The sequence below is a fragment of the Pinus tabuliformis genome, chromosome 4_2, assembly GCF_031772625.1.
Source record: "Pinus tabuliformis cultivar Carrire ecotype Pingquan chromosome 4_2, CPIR1, whole genome shotgun sequence".
NCBI classification, from domain to species: domain Eukaryota; kingdom Viridiplantae; phylum Streptophyta; class Pinopsida; order Pinales; family Pinaceae; genus Pinus; species Pinus tabuliformis.
Window position 1 is genome coordinate 546,350,292 of NC_142304.1, and position 17,045 is coordinate 546,367,336.

Sequence of the window (17,045 nt, forward strand, 5' to 3'; positions counted from 1 at the left end):
GGGGATGCATCAAGCTCTAATGGACAAGCTGCCTTTCTGCAGTAAAAATAATGAAGCTTGTGTACTTGACGAAGCAAGACATGTTGTTGTGAAAGGTTTGTAGGGAGGCTCCAAATCAAAGCTAAGTGATAATTTTGGAGGGTGGTTATAGCCACTACAACACTTGGCGACACAATGGTAGAACTCCAACTCTCTGAATAGACCTTGTTCATGAAAAGAAAGTCTAACACCTTCGGAAGTATTGTTCAATTCTTAGTTATTCTTGGTTTCACACTAGCATGATTGTAAGATGTTGCATCTACCAAACTCTTGGTCGATTGACACACATTCCAAGCCAAGGCAACACAGTTGTTTCGATTGAGGTTGAGGGGTGTATTGATGCACAAGCAGTATATTCGTTAGAGACTTAGTTTCATCTCTGGTGTTGCTCTGCTGCCAGGAAGACTGGACAATACCCCAGCGGAGTCACATACGAACGCAAGCATTGCTCTACTACCAGTGAGCCTGGTCAATACCCTGACAAAGTTACTTGCATCAACTCTCTACACAGAAATCCTTTCTCTTCTTTCACCTTATTCATTTTGAAATTTTGAAATTTTTCACTTTTCATTTTTTAATTTTTTAACTTTTCATAAATTTTCATAGCACTTATTCATTTCAGAGGTGGAAGAGGGATCTTGACTTATTGAGAGTAGAAGAAGTTGTTCCAGCAGAGAAGTAGTTTATTATATCTCTGACATGCATGTTAAGGTTTCCCCCCTCACCTTACTCTACTTGACTGAGCTAACATGGGTTAACCCAAAAACAACCGACAAGAGTAGGTGATACTAGATAGCACAAAAGTGTTGTGTTTTCATGAAGGTTCACTTCAAATAATACACATTTTCCTTTTACGTATCATGGACTAAAAGTAACAAGTTATTCATAGAGAGGAAAAATGATAGATAACCAAGTATTGATAGCAGTACAAGGCCTCTTGTACCTTACCCATCTTTTTTCAAGAGTCATACATGGTTTCATGAGAAACTACCTACAAACAAAACAAGAAAACAAACAAAAAACAAAGCAAAGCAAGAGAAGAAGCAAAGGTGAAAGCAAAGCTATTAATAAAACAAGAAAACAAACAAGCAAACAAACAAAGCTAGTAAGCAAACAAGCATGCAAGAAAACTGACTAAAAGCAAGCACTACTCCTACTCCTAAACTAACGGTGCATGGGGCTGATCATGTGAAGTGATATTTCCAATGCAGCCACCAGCGCATTGGTTGACCCATGTTGGTGAAGGCTTGGTATGTGAGCAACCCAATTATGTGAACCAGCAAGAAAGAAAGAAAGAGATAACAATGAAGACAACCACACTTCGTGCTTGAAAGTTTCCACTTGACATAAGAAAGTGGAACTGGATGACAAGCAGTCTGTGGACTTATCATGGTGTTATGTGACATTGCATGTAACTTGGAAGTATAGGCACACTCTTGACTGTGAAATGCAAGAAAAAAATAAAGAAAGAAAACTTGTGTCCTGCATGTGCGCTTGCAATGCAAGGTTCCTCCAATTCATGAGGGATGGGATCATGTAGTTCGAGTGGAGGAAGCATGATCTATGTGTGAGATTGATCTTCAATGCATACAGATGAGTGATGAATAGTCTTAGGTAATTGATTAATTTCCTGATCAGAAGTGAGATCGACCTCTGGATATCGAGGGCCTGACATAACCATTAGCTCGGGCTGAAGTGCATCAACAGCCTGGAGTGTTTCAGCTTCATCGTCAGATAGATTATCATGGACCGATGGCTTCATAAAATCAACTGTGATAGAATCATGATCATGATCGAATATGGGAGTAAATGGATCATGACAACCACAATCAAAATAGTCAATGATTTCATCGGCATCCTCATGATCTAATGAATCAAACAAAGGGGTAGATGAGAAATGAACAAATTCATCCTCTATTTTTCTAGAAAAGGTAGATGAAAGATCAAGTGGATTTTCAATGAATAATTCATCCTCTCCATTGTCGAATGATGGACTGACATCCGATGTGTCCTGTGAGTGATCAACAATGGGTGTATCCGCGGATGAAGATACACATGCGAAATCATGGATGGCGGGTTCACCAAAGATGCCAGGAAGGAACAGAGGAGGCTCAGACAGAAGGGAGTCATCCTTCGCCGAGTGTTGATGCTCAAGCTCCTACTCATACTCTTCAGGAATGACAGTGCATGTTGGTTTTCCAACACCAACTCCATCAGTGGCTTGTTACTTGTTCACAACAAGTGTAGAGTCCAGAATGGAAGAACAAAATATAGTATCATCCAAAGGAACAGCCAAGTGCGAAGACAGAGGTTGTGGAACAAATGCATATGAGAACTCAATGGACTCACAAACAAATCTGTGCAAAAATTAAGTGAAGTGATGTTAGGAGGATGTGATATTTGAACATGTGTGTGAGCTTGATCCTCAAAATCACTGTGTAGTGATGGAGCATTTTTATGAAGGGATGGAAAACAGTCACTTGTGACAGTGACTGCATCCATCTGAGATTGCGCAGCTTCATCACTAAAGAGTGTTGAGCGAGGCTTGATTTCAAACTTCTTCCTGGGATGAGAAAATTTCTTAATGCAATACTTGAATCGGTCCCAAAGATAGAAAAACTTCATCTGTCTCTTCAAAGCTTGAAACTGCAAATCAAGGAAGCATTGCCAAAAATCCATAGTTGATTCATGTGGAACCTTCCCTTGTTGTAACAGTTTTTGGTTAAGATTTTCTGGATCAAAATGATAGAAAGTGTCTTCAATGAGATCACAGAAGTGCTCAAGTGAGTGCATGCTGTCAGTCGGTAGGCTGCACAACCATCGATGTGGATATTTGTGAATTTTGTATGCAAGTAACAAGCTAGCCTGTTCGTTAGAACATCCATCTTCCTCATGAGGCATGGAAAGAAAGTCACATAAGAAGTCAAGCCAGGCCACTTTGCCTTCACCATCATACATGTAAGTGGACATGATATCAAAGAACTCCTTCATGATGGTGACATATTTGTGGTTCGAAAAACATTACAGAGGGAGAAGGGTGCAAGAATCCATGATAGATATGCAAAGGTTCCAAACAAGATGAGAGGACACAACTTGTCAACTTGACAGTGTTGGACACGCCAACATGTCAGGGGAGCTCCCCGATAAGAAGTCTCAGTTAGACCTCAAACGATTTGGTGTAGGATTCCCAGCAATGGGTCATACGGTAATTCCTTGACTACGATTTCACATAGAGGAAAGTAAGATGTCCATGTTGTTAGAAAGGGTGTGACAGCTGCAGTAAGTCATGGAAGGAGGATGAGAGGTTCTAACACACTAAGGGTGAGGTGAGTGCACCCCTTGAAAACCTGTAATAGTACGCAGCTTGGAAGGGAACACATGAGCGAAGTTGCATCACAAGCTAGAAAGCAAGTTAGCAAGCAATCCAAAGTGATGGTTAAACCAACATAACATTTCAGAAAGATTGATACATATACAAAATAGTCCATACATGCATGCGTAAGAAAAAAAATACATATATAATTTAGAATAAACAAGATAGCATAGAATAAAATGCAACATATGAATAAAACATGTTGTCTCTATTATATTAAGAAGTGTAAGTTCCAGTCATACAATACATCCATGTCCAACCACTAGTTTCGATAGTAGAATGTTACAGCCACAACTGCCTACTCCTCCAAAGAGATGTACTAACTTTTCACAGTGGAGAAGCCAAGGCTCATTACAATATTGTCCAAGCTTTCTCTAAGATACTCCTAGCAAAGCTTGGCTAATCAAAAGTCTTTACAATGATTTATGACGTTCTATTTATAGCAAAGGGTGGGGTTACCCTTAACATTCCCCTTTGTGAGAGTTCATCTACCCTCATGACTCTTCATCTACTCTCTGATTCTTACATCCAACTATCGACACTTGAACTTCCACTCAAAACTACATTACATTACAATGCACATGTGCCCATGCGAGACAAAATGGCTTGAGAAAGCCATGCAATACATCACTAACACTTGGTCCGTTGTGGTGAGACCAAGTCTTTGACATGCTTGTGATGGTCAAGGTGTTGAGTTGATGCTAAGCTTGGTCGTCCATGATGGTTTGCATGTGTTCCATGGTGACATCTTGTTGAAGAAAACTCTTGCCTCCATTGCATCTAGGTGCATTGGTATGGCTTCTCCATCCAACTCGTCTGATAGCATGTGCATGGTATTCTTTGTACGGTTGAACCGGCAACACATTGATGCATAGTGTCTATGCTGATATTCAAGTGTATGCTTGTGGTCATGTGCATCAACTTGTCAAAGTACATGTTCAACTCCAGTCACACTTGCTTCTTGTCTTCACCTCAATGAGTGTGCCGAATTAGTGGGATCACATGTGTGCACACAATAGCATGCATGCTGCTACATTCCCTTGCATGCAATCGACAACACTGCTCACCTTTCTTGCTCCATGCCAGCTACTCGGATGGGTCTATAACTTGTATGGGCACAGTTTCATCTGTGACTGCATGTTGTGCCCCCTGTTGTACATGTTCCTGTTGCAACTCTTATCTCATCTATGCAACTCATGTTCTTATTTGAGTTGCTACTTAAGCACTTGCAACTCCTTCTATGTTCTATTCTCTGCCTTCGCATGACCTCTGCCTTCGCATGACCTTCATGTCACATCATCACCTCATATCATGAGTCTCCAAAGTTTCTTTCACCATAAGTAGATCTGCTTGATATTGCAACTTTGTTTCGCCTCTATGTTGTGAACAACCTTCCTCTTTCATTCATTGCATCCAGTATGCTGCCTTTAGCTATTGTTCATGGTGTTTCTTTCTATGATGTTGTTGCCATCATATCTTGATGTACTTGTCTACAAAAAACTTAATGTCTTCGTAGATAGGCAAGTTCATAGACACTTGATCGACTGCATCCCCAAGTGTGCTCTAAATGCTGTCTTCAACTCTGCTCTCCTGGAAACCATTGAACCTTTGCTACTAAGAGGCATATGAACACTTGTGATACTAGGAGACATGGAAACACTCATGGCAAGCAATTTGCTAGTCAAAAACCAAAATGAACTTGAGAACTGACTTGCAACATACTTGTTTGATTGATCATGAAGGTTGCACAATTTCTGCCGAGAGGTCAGGAGACTAACTACCAAGGCTGTGCAAGCCATAGTACAGGCTATCAAGAGTCTGATTGGTTGCTAAATCTACACAATGCATAGTCCAGCCTAGCTGCTAACTGCTGAAATTGTGCAATGCACAATTTCAACCGGAAATGGTTGAAGGTCAGTGACTGCATTGTGCAATTTTTTGGGCCAACAGCGATTGTCCCTCAGAATTACACAATGCAAGACTGGAGGACAGTCACTGGGAAGAAATTCACATTTCCTGAGAGGAAGATAGAGCCTTCCCTCTCAGGATTGCGCAATGTTGTCTTGGTGAGGCAGAGTCCGAGCCAAGGCTGCCCAGACCCACTGACTGGCAACTAAAAGCGAATGTGACTGAGTGTAAGCATAAGCGAATGATCATGCATGCAAACAGTGAATGACAAATTCAGAAAATGGAACAACATGCATGTGGGTGAGGCGAGATGCTGAATCATCGACCGTTCATGAAAAACAATTTCATGCATATGACAGTAGTGAGATTTTGACAGAAACTAAAATGGTTCTAGTATGAGATAGTATGTATCAAAACAACAACAAGTGCTCACTGAAATCAAGCAGACAACATGCATATGAAGTGAAACACAAAAAGTGCCAAAAATGAAACACAAGACATGGAAGGTTGGCTTACCCCCAAAAAGTTGAGATGAATGTGCCGAAGACTCCTAGATGTGATGTGGTATGTCAGAGTTACAAGTTGATGTGAGGAATGAGCTCTAAAGCATCTGGTTCATGAGTTTTGATGAAATAAAAAATGTGAGGTGCATACCACAGATATACGAAGAGCGACACTTAGTGGGAGGTTTCTGAAATGATCCTTACATGAAAAATCTAGATGCTAAAAGTAGATCCTTGAATCAAGGGATGCATTTGCATGTTTCCTTGGGAGAAGCATCCAATGCATGAAAATCAGTTTTTCTCGATCCCAGAGGGAACCAGTCAACTAAACTGCGCATGCAGGAGGCTGCTCAACTACTGGGAGAAAATGCGCATTTTTGGATGGGAGCTGGGTTGTCTTCCCAGGAGATTTGTGCAATTTCTAGGCAGAGCAGCTGACTACAAACCAGGATTGCGCAATTCTTGGGCTGAGTAGCCCTACTGGGAAGAATTAAGTAATTTTCTGGATGAAGCCTAACTGGAAAAATTGCCCAATTCTAGATCCCAGAAGGCTGCCAGATTGAATTGCACAATTTATGGAGGGAAAGTTGGTTTCCCTCTAGAATTGTGCAATTTCTTGAAGGATCTGCTCATCCTGCAGCTACACCAAGTCTAGACAAATAGCCTTTGAGGGGGATGCATCAAGCTCTAATGGACAGGCTGCCTTTCTGCAAGAAAGACATTGAAGCTTGTGTACTTGACAAAGCAAGACATGTTGTGAAAGATTGGTAGGGAGGCTCCAAAATGAAGCTAAGGAAAAATTTTGGAGGGTGGTTGTAGCTGCTACAACACTTGGCAACACACTGGTAGAACTCCAGCTCTCTCATTGGACCTTGTTCATGAAAAGAAATGCTAACACCTCTGGAAGTATTGTTTAGTTCTTAGTTGGTCTTAGTTTCACACTAGCCTGATTATAAGATGTAGCATCTGCCAAACTCTTGGCGGATTGACGCACATTCCAGGCCAAAGAAACACAATCTTTTTGATGGGAGTTGAGGGGTATATTTATGCGCAAGCATTATAGTCATCAGAGTTTTAGTTTTATCTCTGGTGTTTCTCCGCTGCCAGCAGGCTTGGACGGTACCCCGACGGAGTCACATAGGAACACAAGCATGGATCTGGTGCCACCGAGCCTGGTCAGTACCTTGGTGGAGTTACTTGCATCACCTCTCTGTACAGAAATCCTTTCACTTCTTTCACCTTATTCATTTTTCATTTTTCATTTTTTCACTTTTCATTGTTTCATTTTTTTCATTTTTTTCATTTTTCATAAATGTGCATAACACTTATTCATTTCAAAGGCGGGAGAGGGATCCCAACTTATTGAGAGCAGAAGAGGTTGTTCCAGTAGGGAAGTAGTTTATTATATCTCTGACATGCCTGTTAGGGCTTTCCTCCTCACATTACTCTACTTGAATGAGCTAACAAGGGTTAACCCAAAAAAAACCGACTAGAGTAGGTGATACTAGATAGTGCACAAGCGTTATGTTTTCACCAAGGTTCACTTCAAACAATACATATTTTCCTTTGACGTATCATGGACTAAAAGTAACCAGTTCTTCATATAGAGGCAGGATGATAGATAACCAAGTAGTGAAAACATTACAAGAACTCTTGTACCTTACCCAGCTTGTTTCAAGAGTCATGCATGGTTTCATGCAAAACTACCTACGAACAAAAAAAGCAAACAAACGAACAACAAAGCAAAGCAAGAGCAGAAGAAAATGTGAAAACAAAGCTACTAAGAAAACAAGCAAGCAAGCAAACAAACAAAGCAAGTAAGCAAACAAGCATGCAAGCAAACTGATTGAAAGCAAACACTACTCCTACTACTAAACTAACGGTGCATGGGCCTAATCACATGAAGTGATATTTCCAATGCAACCACTGGTGCATTGGTTGACCGATGTTGGTGAAGGCTTCATCCGCGAGCAACCAAGTAATGTGAACCAGTAAGCAAGAAAGATATAACAATGAAGACAACCACACTTCGTGTTTAAAAGTTTCCACATGACGTAAGTGGAAGTGCATGACAAGAATTTCGTGGACTTATCATGTTGTTGTGAGATACTACGTGCAGCTTTGTAGCATAAGCACACTCTTGACTCTGACATGCAAGCAAATGAAAGAAACAAAGAAAACTTGCACCATGCACATGTGATTGCACTGTAAGGTTCCTCTAATGCATGAGCGATGGGATCATGTAGTTTGAGTGGAGGAAGCATGATTTTTGTGTGATATTGATCTTCAATGCATACAGATGAGTGACGAGGAGCCTTGGGTGATTGATCAGTATCCTGATCGGAAGTGAAACCAACCTCCAGATGGTGAGGGCCTGACATAAGCATCATCTTGGGTTGAACTGCCTCGACAGCCTAGAGTGTTTCAACTTCATTGTCATATAGATCATCATAGACCGGTGGCTTCAAAAAATTAACTATAATAGCATCATGATCGTGATCAAATGTGGGAGTAAATGGATAATGACATCCATGATCAGGAAAATCAATGATTTCATTGGCATCCTCATTATCTGATGAATCAAACAGAGGGGTAGATGAGAAGCGAACAAATTCATCCTTTTTGTTTCCATAAATGGCAGAAGAAAGATCAAGTGGATTTTCAATGAATAACTCATCCTCTCTGTTGTCGAATGATGGAATGACATTAGGTGTGTCCTACGAGTGATCAACAATGGGTGCATCCATGGATGAAGATACACATATGAAATCATGGATGGCAGGTTCACCAAATATCTCAAGGAATGGAGGGGGCTTGGACGGAAGGGAGTCATCCTTCGTCGAGTGTTTATGCTCAAGCTCCCACTCATACTCTTCATGAATGATAGTGCATGTTGGTTGTCAACACCAACTCTGTTAGTGGCTTGTTCCTCATTCACAACATGTGTAGAGTCTGGAATGGAAGAACACAAGATAGTATCATCTAGGGGAACAACCAAGTGCAAAGACAGAGGTTGTGGAACAAAATGCATATGACAACTTGATGGACTCACAACCAAATCTGCGTGAAAATTAAGTGAAGTGATGTTGGGAGGATTTGACAGCTAAACAGGTGTGTGAGCTTGATCCTCAAAATCACTATGGAGTGATGGAGCTATTTGATGAAGGGATGGTGGACAGTCACTTGTGACAGTGACCACATCCATCTAAGATTACGCAGCTCCATCACTAAAGAATGTTGAGTGAGGCTTGATTTCAAACTTCTTCTTAGGATGAGAAAATTTCTTATTGCGATACTCGAACCAGTCCCAAAGATAGAAAAGCTTCATTTGGCTCTTCGGAGCTTGAAACTGCAAATCATAGAAGCGCTACCAAAAATCCATAGTCGATTCATGCGAAGCCTTCCATTGTTGTAAAAGTTTTTGGTCAAGATGTTCTGGATCAAAATGATAGAAAGTGTCTTCAATGAGATCACAAAAGTGCTCAAGTGAGTGCACACTGTTAGCTGGTAGGCTACATAGCCATCGATGTGGAGATTCGCGAAGTGTGTATGCAAGTAGCAAGCTATCCTATTCATTAGAAGATCCATCTTCCTCATGAAGCATGGAAATAAAGTCATGTAAGAACTCAAGCCAGGACACTTCGCCTTCACCATCATACGTTTAAGTGGACAAGAGATCAAAGAACTCTCTCATGATGGTGACATCTTCATTGTTCGAAAAACATTGCAGAGGGAGAAGAGTGCAAGAATCCATGATAGATATGCAAAGGTTCAAAACAGGATGAGAGGATAGAGATTGTCATCTGGCCCTCCTTCTAGCACCAAAAATGTTGATGGTGCTAGACCTACCAACATGTCAGGGGATCTCCCCAGTAAGAAGTCCCAATTAGACCTCAGGCCGTTTGGTGTAGGATTCTCTGTAGTGGGTCATACAGTAATGCCTTTACTGCATTTTTGCATAGAGGCAAGTAAGATGTCCTCGTTAGTAGGAAGGGTGTGACAGCTGTAGTAAGTCAAGGAAGGTGGATGAGAGGTTCTAAAACACTTAGGGTGAGGTGAGTGCACCCCTTGGAAACCTGTAATAGTACGCAGCTTCGAAGGGAACAAATGAGTGAATATGCATCACAAGTTGGAAAGCAAGTTAGAGAGAAATACAAAGTGATGGTTAAACCAACAACACATTTCAAAAAGATTCATATATACTTATATAGAATAGTTCATAGATGCATTTGTATGCAAACAAATACATATATCATTTAGTGTAAACTAGATAACATAGAATACAATACAACATCTGCATGAAATGTGTTGGCTCTGTTATATTAAGAAGTGTAAGTTGCAGTCATACAATTCATCCATGTCCAACCACTAGTTCCGATAGCAAAATGTTACAACCACAACCGCCTACTCCTCCAAAGAGATGTACTAGCTCTACACAGTGGAGAAGCCAAGGCTCATTACAATATTGTCCAAGCTTTCTCTAAAATACTCTTATCTAAGCTTGGCTGACCAAAAGCCTTTATAATGAGTTATAAGGTTCTATTTACAACAAAAGGTGGGGTGATCCTTGACATTCCCCTTTGTGACAGTTCATCTACCATCATGACTCTTCATCTACTCTATGATTGTTACATCCAATTATCGACATTTGAAGTTCCACTTGATAAGACGTTACATTACAATTCACATGTGCCCATGTGAGACAAAATGGCTTAAGCAAGCCATGCAAGACATCGCTGACACTTGGTCTGTTATGGTAAGACCAACTCTTTCACATGCTTGCGATGGTCAAGGTGGTGAGTTGATGCCAAGATTGTTCATCCATGATGGTCTACTTGTGTTCCATGGTGACATCTTACTGAAGGGAACTCTTGCCTCTGTTGCATCCGGGTGCATTGGTATGGCTCCTCCATCCAACACGTTTGATAGCATGTGCATGGTCTTCTGGGTGTGGCTGAACCAGCAACACAGTGACACATATTGTCTCTGTTGATCTTCAAGTGTGTGCTGGTGGTCATGCACATCAACTTGTCGAAGTACATGTTCAACTACAATCAGACTTGCTTCTTGTCTTCGCCTCTATGAGTGTGCTGAATGGGTGGGATTGCATGCATGCGCACACTGACATGCATGCTGCTACATTCCATTGCGTGTGTGTTATAGAAATATTTGGGCACATCAACCCCTACTTATATTTCAATGTATTAGAGCTCATCAACCCCTAAAATAGTTGTTTCATACCCTAAAGGAACATAGTCATCTAAATACATCATTCCCCAAAAGTTCTATCTAACAAACCATACAGAAACTACCTAAATTGAACCATACTGACTGCTCCACTGGCCAAGTGTGATGCATACTAAGTGGTACACTGCTAGGGTGCAATGCATATTGTTTATACCTTCTATAGGGTGTGACGGGCGATGATGGACAAATGTCTGGGACATTTGTTAGTTGATTGTTCTTGAAATCTTCCAGAACTTTCTCCTATGCCACTTGCCTCTCTGAATTCTCCCAAGGATGAATAAGGGATCTAAGAAATCTCCAATCCCTTCTCTTGTGGAACCCATTGTAACAAGTGGAATGACACTAATCAAACCCTATGGATGACTCACACCCTTGCAAACATCTATAAATGGATCCCTCATCCAAGAGATCTAGAGGCTGGAATGTTGTGAATTGTAAGGAAGTGCTGATAGTTTGTAATTGAAGAAAGAGCATTGTATTGTTGAAGTGATATTGCTATTTCATGGGGTTAAGAAGGATTGAAGCTGGGAGGATGATGCTGAATCAGACAACTGGGTTGTAATTCTCCCTTCTATTAATAAAGTTCTTCAAGTTTTCTTCCATATGATTGTGCAATTGTGAATGTTATCATTTTTGAATGCTATCATTTGTTCATTATATATCTAATTCTGTAATGTTTATGTTGTAATAGATCACGATGCTTTGACGGTTCTTTGTTGCTGTACTTGTGCAGGTACTCTCCAAGCATGTTAATTATGGGGAGGAGTTGCAGGATATGTCAAAGGGGAGAGAGCGCAAGCAAGGGATTAAGTGGAAGTTCCAGGTTGGTTCCATTATCTTTCTCTTATCTGTTACACATAGAAGAAATTGTTGAATTGCTTTAAACTATTGTTTCTAGGATAGTTGCCAAACCTAGAGGGATAGCATTCTTTAGGAATACCAGTTTTCCTAGAAGAAAATTGGCAACTCCACTGGGGAATGAACAGATGTTTGTTTGTTGTTATGGTTTGTTTTATAAACTATATATAGAGTCTGAAGTCAGCCAGGTAGCCTTCGAACTGCTCTTGCTCTACAATTGCATAGTAGATGAATGCTGCTTCAGTCAATCTCTGGTTTAGTTTATGAATTAAATGTTTTACTTACAAGCACATCTAGATACCCTTTTAGTAGCTCAGTAACCTCTCAAGACATTCCTTCATACTTTTCTCTTTCATCAAAACCCAGCTTAAGCCACTGAAAACAACTGCTCATTTTAGCCAAAACCCATTTCATTTGCGCTCCCTGGACCATCGCACTCTCTTCCATAGTAACTCAGTATGCATCGCACTTCCCGAGTGTAGTAAGTGCGATGCATCTCTATTTCTGTGAAGACCAGGTGCGATGATTGACTGAACTCTTTTTCCATTCTAGAAATTGAAGGTTTTTGACCTTGTTTTTAGTTTTGTTTGGTTTTTTTGCTGCAAATGAACAGTGCCTCTTTATTGAAACTTACTTGCATCACTTAGATCAGCCTCAATTACATTAGGATTAGTGAATGTTTTTTGTGTGTTTGTTCATCATTTACAATCCTTTGCTGAAAAGTTTCTTAAATCGATTTGTCACTTTGGTACAAAAAGTGTCGTAATTGTCGTTTTGTGTCGAAAAGAGAAGTGTCACGAATTCTTCCTTCTCTTGATAATTGATTGAAATTTTCTTCATGTATTTGATTTTATTTGTTTATATTCAAAGTTTCGAAAGCATTTTTATTCAAAATTGAAAAGTGTCGTTTCGAGTCTTCCTTTCTCTTTTGAAGAAGAAATTGTTGAAAATGTCATTTTGAGTGAAATATTTCAGATCTTTGCTACATTTTCCTTTTTGGCATTTTTCACATTAAGGAAAATGAAAACAAATACATGAATTTGCATTTGGCATTATTTTTTTGCTTTGTGTGCTAAAATATGATTTAGGGAAATGCACTAGTGGGTGCTCTTTGCTCTTTGCTCAAAAGCACTATTATCTTCTCTCCCTAGTAGCTAGGATTTTCATTGGTCAAATAAACAAAAATTGTTTATCATTATAGATTGCATGTTAGGAATTTCAGATCATCATCACACGGTGAACCATTAAAAGGAAAACTCTAAACAAGATCAACTTTAAAATAAATTTCAATGGACCTAACAACACTTTGGAACTTAACGCAACATATCTAGAGGTCTAGGCTAGAGACATGTTCTGACGTCGTTAAAACTAGTGACTGTCGTTTTCATTGAAGGTTGGGTGATTCCTCCTCCTTGATACGACAAGTGCTAGCATGGACTTGTGCTCCACGTACCATCACGTATATATTGGGAGACCACAATAGGCTTATATCATTTATCCATAGGAAACTGAGTCTACCGCCTTATTGATCGCAATGCACTGAACACAGCATTCGGGAAGATTGATTGTCGTACATAAGCCCTTCGTAATTTCTTTTTAATTTATCACTAAGGTGTATATTGCAGTTTTGCAATTGGTTTGGTAATCCTTCTATCTAGATTTTCCATAGTGGTCACTTTCGTTCCTTTTCGACTCTTTAAAAGAAAAGGTCCATCTGAGCACTTTTCCTTTCAGGCTCATTAAAAATCGAAGGAGAATAGAGTCATATTTAGCTTTTTCTCGACTCTTAGAAACTAAAAAAGCAAATTTATGTCCAAGTGTCATTAAAATTAATTGAATTTGGAATAACATCATTTTTCCCCTTAATTTTGAGTTGATCAAGTAATCCACAATCGTGGAAGAAAGTCAATCAAAACCCCATTGTTCGCTGAGACTAGCGAGTCAACCGTCTTTGCCTCCAAAAGAGAAGCCAATTCGGGCAAAATGGTTTCGTTTAACAGAGTCCAATTCATCTGGTTTATTTGAAATTTTAGTTTCAACATCATCAGAGAGTCCAGTTACTCCGATTATTTCAGGTACATCTGCCTTTAGAGAAGAAGTTTCACAGTTACAAGAGGACATTAGAACTGATCCTAGTATAACGGTAGACACTTCTATACCTAAACAACCCCATCTAGAGTTGATCCAGAAACCATCTCAGTTCAAACCGAGGCTACATTTCAACCAGCAATTGTTCAAGAACCTCCCGTTAGGACTGAAGTTCATTTACCTAAACATCTAGACATTGAGTTTCAGTATTCAGAGGGTGTCACCCCTCCAGTATCTGTCACTGCAGAAGCTAGACCTTTTTCGGCTCCAGAAATCTTTTATGGACCTGACGGTCTACCTCTTCCACTTGGTCTGATTGCTATAGAGGAGATAGTAGAGGATCCCCCATCTAGTACCCCATTACATTTTGGAACTAGGATTCCTTTGTGTCCATCTACTCCTAAGTTTGTTTCTTTTAATCCTCCTTCATCACAAGTTCTTGTCAAATAGCTTGGAGAGCTTTTGGATAGATTAAACATGTCTAAACAACAATCGACATCTAGGAATGTGTCATCTAACGCAGTTGTTGTGGAACCTTCTGCTGTTATTCCTACAATGTTTTCTGGGCCACCTGAGTCATATTTATACAGTATGCCATTTGTTCCAGTTGGTTATCAATCACTAGTTGGAGTCCACTCAGGGGCTACTTCGGCACCATGGTCTGCTCCTATTTATTCATCCGGAGTCCCATCTGGTCTTTCTTATGTTAAAACTCAGTAACATGATCTTGCATGCCAATATCAATTTGGAAAACCAGTTTTCAAAGACCGATATATCCTTTAAACACTGGACTGCCGCCATACGGAGAGCAGTATGCCTTTTCATTGTTCCCTCCTCGGGAACAACCATATGAGAGTTTCCAACAACATTCAAGTCAAACTAGAATTACATCTAGTGGTTGGATACCAATACTGCCAGAATAACCAAGGGTTGTATATCCAATGCAACTGATCTGACTTGTGTCGAATATTCCCACTACACCTACTATTATGGCTCTACACAAACACAAGCACAACCTGTTGTGTCTCAACCTCAACCTGTTCCTTCTTCCTTACGACCTCAAGTTTCGAGGCAGAAGACTCAAATATCTTAGGTTGTGATAAAACAGCCACTTGTCTCTACCGCTCAACCACAACCTTAGGTTAGTGATTCTTTATATGGAACAACTTAGACACAAGCGGGTATTGTCAATATGAAACTTGGTCAATCCTGCGGTATTGGGCAACAGCAAATGGTCCAAAAACTATGGCTGGCAAAATACCAACAACCGTAATTCCAGCTAACCCAACCTCAGCTCAAACTTGGTTTACAAGCTCAGACTGGATTTGGTCAATATCAAGCCTACTGAGGACCTGGGCAAAAAGGCTTTGTAGGTTATGGACTACCACACTATACTGGTTATGTCCAACAACCTCATCAAAGTTATCAACAATAGATACATTCTGCTGGTATGCAAAGACCTACTGCTTAGGCGATTCCATCTTATCCTGGGTATGCTCCACCTAACCTGAATTAGTAGTTGCCTTTTTGTAACAACTCTAGAATTACCAGATTTGAACTGGTTGAAAAATGATCCAATTGCATACACCCCTTTGTGGCCAGCGATTCCTCATAAACTCTACTATGATATTCCTAAGTTTAATGGAAATCCAGGTGAAGATCCATCGAATCATGTAATGACTTTTCATTTGTGGTGCTCATCTAACACTCTGAATGATGATTTGATAAGACTTCGCCTTTTTCATAGAAAACTCACTGGTTTAGCAGTGAAATGGTATATTGAATTGCCTAGAGCTTCTTTTGATAACTTCACCATCCTTGCCACTACTATTCTAACCCACTTTTAGTTACCCATTAGGTACGAAACTGCAACAAAACTCCTTAACAATTTTGAACAAACCACATCCACTCACATATCTTATCATATTCATGAGTGGTGGCATCGTCATCGAATGGTAAAGATGTATATTCCCGATCAGCGTTTAGCTAAGTGGTTTATTAAGTCCTTATTTCCATCTATCACTGAGGACGTGGCAAAAGGAGGAGCTATCACTGAAGAACAAGTCATTGCTCGTGCCCAATATTTAGATTTGATCTATACACAATCTAGCACACTCTACAACAAAATTCCTGATTCTCCTAGACCAGCTTTTTCTGTTCCTCCTCCTCCTAAATCAAGTAGGGACTCTCATGCCGGTGACAGAGTGATCAGTGCCTCAAGCATGCAAACTGCAAGAGTTCCATATGGTCAAGCTCTTGCTATTTCTAGTCAAAATGCAAATGAAAATTCTCTTGCCTTGGAGATTAATGTCGTGTCATCTGATAAAGGCAAAAATCCAAAGCAACCAAGGGGCAAGAAGAAAGGGAAAAATAATAAGAAGAAACAGGAGAATTCCACTCCTGAAAAATCATCTGAGAACCCTACTGTGGCAAGGAAAACTCCTCATTATCCATGTTTGATATGTAACGAGGAGCATTTTATTAGAGACTGTCCAAATCGAGCTGAGGTTTCAAAACTTTTGAAGACTTCAAATACCTGAGCGGTGTTGATTGATCTGTTTCCAAACCCAGAAACTAATCTGGTTGCTATCGATAATGCTTCCACATCCCAAGTGCTTATGCTATCCATCGCAAACAAGAAAAATGATGTTTTGATATCGACAAGGAATAAAGATTATGGGAATCCATCGTCGTCAAAAAACTAGGCTACAGATCAACCTAGTGGTTCAACAATGACTTCACCAAAAGTAGTTCCACCCATTATTCCTGAATTAACTATAAAGCCACCAAAGGGAGTCATACAAAAATCAACATTTAATCCTCGTGCTTGAGCTACTCAGAATTATAATATAGTGGAGGATCTAGCCCAATCGCCATCCGCTACGTCAACACTTGAGTTATTGCAAAATTGCCCCTCCGAAAAGCAAGCTTTGTTATCAGCAATAGGTGGGATCAATCCAATGGATTCCAATCTTGTGGCATTTAATCAGAAAGGATATACACCTCAGTTACTGGCCCAACTCGCATTC